Raw genomic sequence first — 6,766 nt, 5'->3', positions numbered from 1 at the left:
CAAAGAATATCATGACTCACTACTTTCACTCATCTATGTTGAAAACAATTAACTTTTGTTATATCTTAATTTATATTTCTTAAGACATGTTAATTACATGATTTCAATTTTTCACTTATCAAAATATTTTTTACAAAAATTTTAAATTATTTATAAGTAGAACTAGTCCAGACGACTTTACAGTAGTCGTCTGGGCAGACACTTACGGGGGTTAGAAACGTAAAAAAAATTCGGTTTTTTTGTTTGTTCACAAGGAGTTTACGTAAAAAAATTTCGCCTTTTAGGTTATTTTTGCATTTAATTTAAGTTTGGGTTTACTTTTGTGTTTGAAATCAAGTTGTGAGTCATATTTGGCAATTTTCCCATGAAATTATTCAACCAATAAACCAAAAATAAGTAATATCATGAAAATTGTTACTGAAAATATATGTAATCATAACACTTACTTAGCTTAATTTTTATTTCCCTCCTGAGAAACTCTCTCTGCCTGGAGATAACTCAAGTTCTGGTGGAAAGATATAAGCGGGAACCAATGGCTATCCCCATGACAGCAAGCAACCGTCAGCGACTTGAGAATATACTTCACTGACTATTTTGATTCATTCTTCGGGATCCTCATCTGCAAATACCATTAGCACAATAGCGATTAGCTGAGCTATGTTATGAACTCGAGATTGACGAAGATTGTGAACTAATCTTTATAGGTTGGTTCCAGTTCTTTATGATCCCTTGAAGATGCCCTCTTCCAACAACTGCCACGACCGAGCTGTGCTCACTTGCAACTCTGGACAACATACATGCCATGTACCTGAGTTACATAAATGCAACATTTTGCAAAAAGATCATCATGATGGTGCTTAGGCCTTTAGGAGAGACATAGAAAGAGAGGAATACAATACTAACTTATCTCGCTCATGCACAAGTGTATCCATGAGAGATGGAAACTCCTTGCTCATTTCTTGAATCACCAATGTCAGTATATCCACATCGTTCATAGGTCTTAGCTAAAAAGAACAAAAAATTGAATCAACACTAACTCAATATTTATACTCGCATAAGCTTTGTAGCAAAGAATTTTTACCGTCTTCTTATGCTCCTTAGGGCTAGGTAGAAAGAAAGCTTGAAACATTAAGGGTGTGACTGGTAACCATCGAAGAACATTAGGAATGATTAGGAAAAGAATGAATATGAATAAAATTTTGGGAATGATGAGGAATGAGGGTTCAAAATTAACAAGGAACAAATTTGCATTATAATTTTCTACAAAAAAGGGAACGAGAAGGAATGAAGAGAAAAAAATATTCCTCATGAATGTTAACATTTTTGTGGAACATTAAGGAATGTAGTATACTTCTTCATTTCCTTGGTTACCATTCAAACCCTAAGCCGTACAAAAACTTAATTTTGTGCCATAGAGGCATCATAGACCACGTTCTCTTCAACGTGATCTGCTTCAACAAATGAATATCTCAAGTGGAAAACTGATATACCATTGCATAACGTTCCTTGAGAGAAATTTATAAGACTATGAACACAAATTCTTGAATAAGCAAATTCACCTGTACTGGACGATCGCCTAGAATCACCTTGCCCCCATATTGTGTGCCTCTTCATATGCCACACGAAACTCGGCACCAGGCAAAACATAAAGCTTGCCTGCGACCTAATATAAGCGAAAGGATGCTAACTAATGGTATGAAACCTATGAATGACGAAACAATTATGATTTTGAATGGAAATCAATTATGGCAGAATTAAAACAAATACATTGAAGCATAGGGAAGGTGAAGAGATAACGTATGGGAGGCGAAGAGATGAGGCTCTGTAAAGCGGAAATGGCTAGGTTGAGGTTTGGAAGAGAAGATAACATGGAAGCCCTAAGCGTGCGATGCTCAAAACGCAGAGTTTTGACTATTTTATCAAACCAAACAGTGAAGAAAAAAATCAAACCAAACCCATAACCAATTCGGACAAAGCAAACCAGACATTAAGTGAGGTCCACAAGAAGTTATGAAATGCATACATGAATAGCCTTAGGAAAGGAATAAATGTCTCATTATATATATATACTAGAGTAAATCCGCCCTATAGACGGGCGTGTAAATAAATTATTAGTACAAATTTATTTTATAATTTTGATTTATTTTAACTAAAAGTAGCATTGAGATTTATAATTTTTTACAACAATTTTATTTATGTATTTTACTATTCATTTTAGAAATTATAAAAACACATTTAACATAGTGTCAATATAATCCTACATTTATATATTCTTCACATATTTTAACAAAACAGTGATTACTATTCCCTCTTTTTTTTATGTAGGTAGTTTTAGATGAATGCACAAATACTAAAAAACATTATTAATTTTTCCAAAAGTAGCATTTGATAGTTAAATTAGGTGTAGTTAAATCAATTATAAATAAGTATATATTATTTGATTGGTCATACTATACCCAATAAAGGTAAAAGTTATTTAAAATTATGAAAGTTACTTATATTTTGAAACAAACAAATTTTACTTAAACTACTTACAATAAAAAACAGAGAGAGTATTATCCTATTTAATATGTACAATATATATTAATCTTAGATCTCGAAGTTTAAGAAATAATCGAATAACCATACATGATGCATCTTGTGATTTCGCATGAATTTGTTAGCAGAAGCTAGTTTAAATTAAAAATGGTTTACAAATTTTATAAAATACAAATCTTGAGCCAAGTGTTTTCTATTCAGGTTGGATGTTTATAACGTTAACGAAGTATTTGGCCATATATATGCCGGGTACGTTCTGTATCTGAGTGTGCGTGCATAGCTGTCGGTTTAATACTACGTCGTTACATATAAGTGTTGTCACGATATCAAATATAAATAGGACGACTCTCCTTTACAACTGCTAAGTGTTAGATTTGCAGTGCTCTCAACATTTTTGGAGAATAGAGAAAAAACATTATAAAAATTTTGAAATCGACAAAAAGAGTAATCTAGTCTAAGAGTTGGATTAATCAGAAAACTGTTGTTAACATTAAGTTTTTACGTAGCCGAATTAGAGAAAAGGCTATCTTTTGATTTGCTCTTGATCTTTTAGGGAGAATGAAAAGAGATAAAATGTAAATGCACATGTGAATTATAAAGTCCACGGTATGCTTGAGTGCCTTTTCATGTTTTTTTAGGATAAACTACACGAAAGTTGTTTATTCTGATCCTCTGCATTCTGATCCTCTGCATAAAAGTTATGCAGCTTCATCTTATCCTTCTCACAAAAGTTGTGTGTTTCGTTGACTTTGTAAACTTGCTCACATACTTGACATTCTTGTAGAACTTATTTTTATTTTCTGGAAAGAGAAAAGTTAAGAGATCATCGAAAAAAGAAACAAAACTCCTTAAATCTTTACTTCAAGCTAGTCTGATTCTTATCATAAGGAGCTCCAAAATAGTTTTATTCTCATGCTTTAACACTATTGACATAGTCAGTGACTAATTGGATATGCTCTACTTTCTTCTAATCATCTTACATACTACATACACCTATTATATAAATACAGATTACTAACTACACAGTGTACATACTACATACACACTGTTGCAATCATATTAGCAGCTTAAAGCAAGGGTTCCTCCCAATCCTCGCATCAGAAAAGAGTAGCTAACAGCTAACTCTATCACGGTAAAATCATAATTTTAAATTGGTTAAGGGAGAAGAGCTTCTTACTGATAAAAGCATTTCTGTGAATGTCATACTGTTGAAAAAGCCGCCTGCCGAGTGTGCTTTGTTCATAAGCTAGGCAGGCGTCACCTTTGTTCTTTCCCATCTCAACAGTGTAAATCTTGATGTTATAGGGCCGCTGATCTTTGTAACCCCGCTTCTGCTTGATTTTTCCAACATATTATAGATTCAACAAAAAGTGCACTCCCCATCAGCAAACCAATAAACAAATACAGAAACATGAATCTACTTCAAGGTAAAACTTATTCCCAGATGTAAAAACACAAAAGGAGTAAAAAAAGACCAGTGTAATTACTTGACCAATGTCTCCAAAGAGATCCTTGAGTTCATCGGTTGTCACATCTGGAGGTAAATTATTGATATATATTCTGGCATTATCACAATTCTCGTCGCACTGCTTGACTTTTTCAGCAGGTGCATCTCCATAGCTAGGTTCCTGGCGTCGAGGAGCACTATCACCATCGTAACTACCACCTCTACCACCCCGACCACCAGTGCTCGGTGCATCACCGCCATAACCCCCTGTGGGACCACCATAAGAAGGGGGACCACCAGCATAGCTTGAAGGCAGGGGAATTGCTTCCATTCCATACCCCATGGGCGGAGGGTAACTGCCAGAACCATCATAGGATGGAATAGGCGCCAAAGGAGGTGGAGAACCCTGACCATAAGAAACATTACCCCTACTATCACTACCATAAGAGCCACCACCACCACCACCACCACCGCTCCTACTGCCACCATCATATCTACTACTCTTATAGCACCTACCACTATCAAGACTACTATCACGACCACCACCACGATCGCTGGCACCTCGGCCACCTCCTCGGTCACCAGTACTAGAAGGAGTAGGTGCCCCACACTTGTTACATTCAACTCTCCTTGCAAAGTTCACGTTCCCAATCCCACAACTATATATACAAAACAGTTTAAGGTTAAACAACTCCAAAACATACTATTCCACAGAGAATCCAATTTCAATCATTACACAGGCATAAAGAATGGATTAAAAGAAAGAAGTAATTACCTTGGGGTAGGGCAACACCAATCACCATCTCTGCCGCCACCATCTCTGCCACCACCACCTCTCCCGCCACCGCCGCCACCTACTCTTACACCGCGACCACCTCCTTGATAACCACCACCGCCTGAATCAAATCAAATCATTAGCAAATTTAAAGAAAGTAATGATTCAACAGAAGAAACCAAGCTAGAGATCTAAAGAATCATAAAGACGTATCCTTTCAGATCTAGAACAATCTAAATCCCATACCTTGATTTCCTCTACCGCCGCCACCGTAACCACTGCGTCCGCCGTATCCACAGGAGGATTAACAACGAATCATCGAGTCTTGGGCAATCTCAAAACCGCCATTGTTGGCGGATAGAATCCGAGTCTTAGAGCATCATTATCGGGCGATCTTATGGGGGTTTTTAATTTAATTAGAAATTTAAAAAAATGAAAAAAGGCAATTATCATTGGAGACATATCTTAATTAGGCCATACAAGCAACGTCTCTTGTATGCCACGTGTAGCTTTGATAGAGTTTTGGGAGGAGAATACGAGGAAGGCAAAATCACTTTGCGAAGAACAAAATCATCGACGACGGCGACTCCTCCTCGGGAGCTTCCTTGCTACATCACGAGCTTCCTCACGATCGTCATCCTCGGCGTGGGACTCAACGCGAAGTCCTGGATGGTTTATCAACCGCAACCGCCACCATCTTCTGACTCTTCCCCGTCGCCGTCTGATCGTTTTCCGGGAATCACATCACCGGAGACGCCATCGAACAATCAGAACCTCGAGATTGAGGACATGTTTGCCAGCTAGAGAGCTTCAAGCCATCGACCGGTTTGGTTTGTGTGTTTCATTACTGTAACTCGCTGTTAGTTTGTGAGTCTTCTTCTGTGTTAAAAAGGCAATGGCATCTTGTCTGATGATTGATACTATTATTGTAATTCGTTGTGAGTTTGGAGTCTTCTTGTGTGTAAAAAAAACAATGGCTTCTTGTCTGGTGATTGATATTTGATAATTTAATAAGTTGTCTGTTTCTTCTTCTTGGTTTGGTCTGTGCTATTGAATACTATTACTGTAACTGTTGTTAGTTCATAGTTTTATTGAGTGCAGGAAAGGCAAGGGCTTCTTGTTTGGTGATTTATAATTTGGAAGTTGTCTGTTTCTTTCTGCTAGAGAATATCATTTTAGTACAATTGCTTATCTTTCTAATTCCCAATTCCATCTCCATCCCCATCGTCTGCCTCTCCGTCATGTCTCTCGGGGCCGTCATCACCACCGCGGAGGCGCATGAGCTTCTGTGGATACGATGAAGGAGAGTCGGAGATACGGTGCGGCCGGGATGTTGGCAGGTTTATCTCATTTCCCTCTTCATCGGAGCCTGCACCATCAGAGGATTGTGGCAGGTTTATCTCATTTCTAATCAACTTAGCAAATCTGGTTCTGTGACACTGCTATTTCTATTTTGCAAAAGCACTAACATATCTTCCCTTTTTAGTCTATGTAAAGCGTACTAGGAAGCTATGTGGAGCCTCATTCAAACACCTGAGCTAGCAAAGTTCAATGTGAGTGATTATCCTGTCATGATTGCTTCTTGTTCCATTTCTTTTTATGTTTAGTTAGATTTTAGGAAGAATTGGGAAAAAGAGACACTTTCAACTTTGATTTGTCTCAATAAGATTTTTTGGGAAACTAGGATTTTATTTCTTGTTAATACCATAATGCCCTTGTAATTAACCAAATAATATGAATTTTAAATATAAATTATAATTTTCGTAACTGATTTAATATTAATTAAAAAAGTAAAAAAAAAAGTAAAAACAAGGGAAAAAGAAAAATACGGTTAAAGCGTTTAGGGTAAATAACCCTTTTTTTATCTCGTCTTCTCCGTCGTTTCTCTTCACTCCTTCCATGGCGATTTTGGGGTTAAGAGTTCGTCATCATGGTTCTGTGAATCCTTTCCTCTCTAACCTCGTTCTCTAACCTCTTTTCGTCAATTTCCTCTTCGTTCTCAAACA

The 6,766-nt window shown here is 36.9% G+C and overlaps 1 pseudogene; it reads right to left on the bottom strand.

The window, feature by feature from the left end:
* Positions 1-498: 498 nt before the first annotated feature.
* LOC106320422 lies at positions 499-5,058 on the bottom strand (annotated as a pseudogene).
* Positions 5,059-6,766: the final 1,708 nt, after the last annotated feature.

Source organism: Brassica oleracea, unplaced genomic scaffold (genome assembly GCF_000695525.1).
Source record: "Brassica oleracea var. oleracea cultivar TO1000 unplaced genomic scaffold, BOL UnpScaffold00918, whole genome shotgun sequence".
Lineage (NCBI taxonomy): Eukaryota > Viridiplantae > Streptophyta > Magnoliopsida > Brassicales > Brassicaceae > Brassica > Brassica oleracea.
The sequence above is the reverse complement of the archived record's forward strand: the minus strand, read 5'-3'. Positions and strand labels throughout refer to the sequence as shown.